The sequence below is a fragment of the Cryptomeria japonica genome, chromosome 5 (genome assembly GCF_030272615.1).
Source record: "Cryptomeria japonica chromosome 5, Sugi_1.0, whole genome shotgun sequence".
Lineage (NCBI taxonomy): Eukaryota > Viridiplantae > Streptophyta > Pinopsida > Cupressales > Cupressaceae > Cryptomeria > Cryptomeria japonica.
The window spans coordinates 503,355,461-503,360,269 of NC_081409.1; positions in this window are offsets into that span (position 1 = coordinate 503,355,461).

Consider the following 4,809-nt stretch of genomic DNA (forward strand, 5'->3'; position numbering starts at 1 on the left):
ATTTGCATTGATGTATGCACATAAATCAAAATTTTCATTGTTAGGATACCATAAACCAAGATTTGTTGTGCCTTGTAAGTACCGGAAAATCCTTTTAACTGCACTTTCATGATTTTCTTTAGGATTGCTTTGAAACCTTGAAACAATACATACTGCATCCATTATATCAAGTCTTGTTTGTGTCAAATATAGTAAACCTCCAATCATAGATTTGTACCTTGTTGGATTAATAGGAGCTGAATCATCCTTCAATGTCAATTTATCAGTTGTAGTCATAGGAGTACTTATCGGTTGGGAATTTTCCATACCAAATTTCTTCAAAAGTTCCTTCAAGTAAATTGTTTGATATATGAATATACCTTTATCTGTTTGTGAGATCTGCAAACCTAGAAAGAATTTTATCTATCCAATCATAGACATTTCAAATTCTTTTTGCATATGATTAGCGAAGTCCTTGCATAGTCCATCTTCACCTCCAAAAATGATATCATCTACAAAGACTTCAATAACCAAAATATCACCATTGGTAACTTTTTAATACAAATTGTTGTCAGTGTTACCTTTTGTGTAACCAAGCTTCAAAATATATTTATCCAATCTAGCATACCAAGCTCTGGGAGCTTGCTTCAATCCATATAAAGCTTTCCTTAACCTACAAACCCTATCCTTATTATCTGTCAAAGAGAATTCATTAGTTTGTTCAATGTAAACTTCCTCCTCAAGATCTCCATTCAAAAATGCACATTTTACATCCATTTGATAAACTTTATAGGTCTTATAAGCTGCAAATGCAAGAAATAGTCTAGCTGCCTCAATTCTGGCTACCTGTGCAAAGGTTTCATTATAATAAATTCCTTCTTTCTATGAATAACCTTTACAAACTAATCTTGCTTTGTTCCTGATTACTTCTCCATCTTCATTAAGGTTTATTCCTATATACCCATTTAGTTCCAATTACATTTGTGTCTTTAGGTTGGGGAACCAATGCCTAAGTATTATTCTTTTCAATTTGTTCTAATTCATCTTCTATTACTTTTATCCAATGTTCATCCTTACATGATTCAATAACAAATTTTGGTTCAACTTGATAAATTAAACATACCTCTTCATTTGCCAGTCTTCCTCTAGGCTACTGTTCTTCAGTCACTATTGAGTTTTCTGATGATGCTGGTGTGACTGGGTCTTTATTTTGTATCAGTGCAATCTATGTCGGTTCATCTATAATCATTTCAACTACCGGTTCAACAAATCTTGAATCTCCTCTAAAGTGTTCATCTATCTTCACATTAGTACTCCCAATGATTTTCTGTAACCTTTTATTATAGCATCTATATGCCTTGCTTTTAGATGAATAACCAAGAAATATTCCTTCATTACTTCTAGGATCAAATTTTCCAATATATTCATCTCTTCTAATATAACATTTGCTTCCAAATATTCTAAAATACTCAAGAGTAGGAATATGACCAAACCATAGTTCATAAGGGGTCTTACCTGTTTCACTTTTGATGTGAACTCTATTGAAAGTATAAATTGTTGTATTCATTGCTTCTCTCTAGTACACATGAGGTAGATTTGCTTCCATTAACATTGTTCTTGTTGCATCCATAATAGTTTTGTTCTTCCTTTCCACAACTCCATTTTGCTAGGGTGTTTGGGGTGCTATTAGTTGTCTTTTGATTCCATTCACTTCATAGACTGCATTAAATTACCTAGATGTAAATTGTCCTCCTTGATCTGATCTTAAACATTTGATTTTCTTGTTGGTTTCATTCTCTACCATTGCCTTGAATATCTTGAATCTTCCAAAATCTTTTGATTTCTCTTTGAGAAAAGTAACCCAACACATTCTCGAATAATCATCAATTATTAACATAAAATATCTATCTCCTTGTAGACTTCTTGTTCTTGCAGGACCACATAAATCAGTATGCATTAAATCAAGAATATTATTTGATTTCTCAGTAGTGCTCTTAAATGTTGTTCTAACTTGTTTTCCCATTTGACATTCCTTACATACCAGATTATGAGGTTTCACAATCTTAGGTAAATCCCTTACTGCCTTACTTGAACTAATCTTTACAATACAATCAAAATTCACATGATAGAGTCTTTTATGCCATAACCAACTTTCATCAATGTGTGCAATCAAACATGTTTATCACTAGTATTCAAGTGAAAGATATTACCTTTAGTCCGATTACCAGTTGCAATCTCCAATCTAGTTATGTTTATGATTTTGCATTTCCCATTCTTGAATTGTAACTGAAATCCTTTTTCCACTAGCTGACCAACACTCAAAAGATTATGCTTTAAACCATTTACATAATAAACATTGTCACTATTGTGCTTAACATCCAAAGATATAGTGCCTTTTCCTTTGATTAAACAAGCTTTATCATCTCCAAATCTTACTAGACCTCCATGAATTTCTTGAAAAGATAAGAATTTTCTTTTATCACCAGTCATATGATGCGACCATCCACTATCTATAATAAATTCATCCTTTTCTTCAATTTTTGCTGCCAGTGCTTACTCTACCAGTTTGACATTAGGTGTCAATTGATCTTCCTTTATTGCAACAAAATCCCATCCATTATCTATTGGTTCTTCATCTGAGTCATCTATAACATCTTCATCTGCATAGTAACATGACTTATCTGTATTTTTCTTGAATCTATATCTCTGATATTCAGGGTTAGGTTTATATGATCTTTTTGCTTCTTCCCTTAGTCTTGCATGTCTATCAGGACATCTAGATGTCATATGACCAACTTTATTGCAGTTAAAATAGTTGAAAGGTGCTTTACCTTCATACTTACTTCCTGCTAGACCTTTAGGCATTTTCCTTGCAAATAGTGCTTCAAGTTCTTCAATTTCTTCATTTTCTCTCCTCATATCTTCAAGTTCTTTTGCATAAAGTGTTTTCCAATCAGTTTTTTCAGATGATGATGATGCTTATGATGGTGATGATGCTTTGAAAGCTAAATTAGTCTTTACAATAGCAACAAGGCCAGATTCTTCAAGCTCAAAAGCTGAAAGTTTTCCAACCAAAGTATCTCTAGAAACTGAAGTATTAGGCATTGTTCTCATTTCATTAATAGCAGTCACTTTCATTTTGTAAGTTGATGGAAATGCTCTTAAAACTTTAGATACACTTTCATCTTCACTTAAGGATCCTCCATAGCATTGTATTCCAAAAATAATTTCATTAAATCTTTCTATAAATGCAAAAATTCTTTCATCTTCTTCCATTTTCAAATTTTCATACTTGACCCAATAACATTCCAGTTTTGCAATTTTGACAGTGGTATCTCCTTCATTGAGTGTTTCCATTTTATCCCAAATAGATTTAGTAGTAGATTGGTCTGATAATCCCATGATTCGCTAATCTAATAATGCGCTTAGAAGTGCTTCTCTTTCTTTGCAATCATTGCCATATCTTTAGCCAATGTTGGTGGATGAGGTTGATTCAAAACATGAGAAACATAGCCATTCTTTGTAACGTCCCATATATCTCTTCCAATGCAGTTCAGATGTGTTTCTATTTTGATCTTCTATATGCCATAGTTAGTTCCATCAAGCTTCAGACTGTCCTTCCTGAAAATATTTTTTGTCATAGGATCTCCTCAAGCTATTAGGCTTCTGCAAAAAGAGAACTAGGCTCTGATACCAATTGTTAGATCCCGGGAAGGACAACTAAGAGGGGGGGTGAATCAGTTGTGAACCAATTTTAAATAAATTGTAATCCAAATGCAAGTTATTCCAATTTAACCTTAATGCCGATAAACCAAACTTAAGTGTTGATAAAATAGATTAACATATATAGCAGTACCGATTTAACTTAATACATGAAACATAAACAAAAATAATATCCACAACACATAACACATAGATTTTGATGTGGAAACCCAGTAAGGGAAAAACCACAGTGGGAAACCTTACCCACAATTAGATGATACTATTGCAAATAGTATGTGTATACAAATGGGGTATGCACATGCAAAAAGGCCAACTTCCTAGAGCTCACTGCTCAATCACAAAATAGCAGTCACACTGACTACATAATTGGATGGTTAAGTCCCATAATAATATATTGCTCAAAATAGCATATCAAATGCTTGATTCAGTACCGGTTAAGCTCTGAACATGAGTGTCAAAACACCTTCATAACCTTCCTTCAACCTTTGAATAATGTCTACATGATTTGTACAAGGATCTGCTTATTTTTTCTCTTCAATAATCGAACATACTCATACCATATCCTATATCCCAATCCTCAATAAGATCTTACAATCATTTATACAAAACCTAAGACCAAATGAATAGGTTGGCTCACTAAATATATTACATTTAAATCAATTACAAATAAGTCTTGATGCGATACAACATGTTGGCTCAATACATTTACCACAATAACTAATTGATAAACAATCTCCATGATGTGTCGTGCTGATCTGGAATAGATAACATGTACCGCTCCATAACCTAGACTTATCTACCAGTAAAGGCAAATCTGTCAACCTGATTAGACCAATAAGAAAAACACTAAAACCAAACTTGCAATCCATGTCTTTGACATAACCAAATGATATCTAAGTTATCATTGTTGTCGGTGAAGAATATAACCTGTTGGTGAACACATACCGGTGATTGTGCATAAGACACTAACCATACCGGTGAACATAATGTAAATCTCCAAGAAGACAACTATTGACATCAATGACAAAACCAATGCAACACATGACAAAGTCATCCATAATACCAACAATCTTCCCCTTTGGCATTGATGGCAACACTAGATAGAAA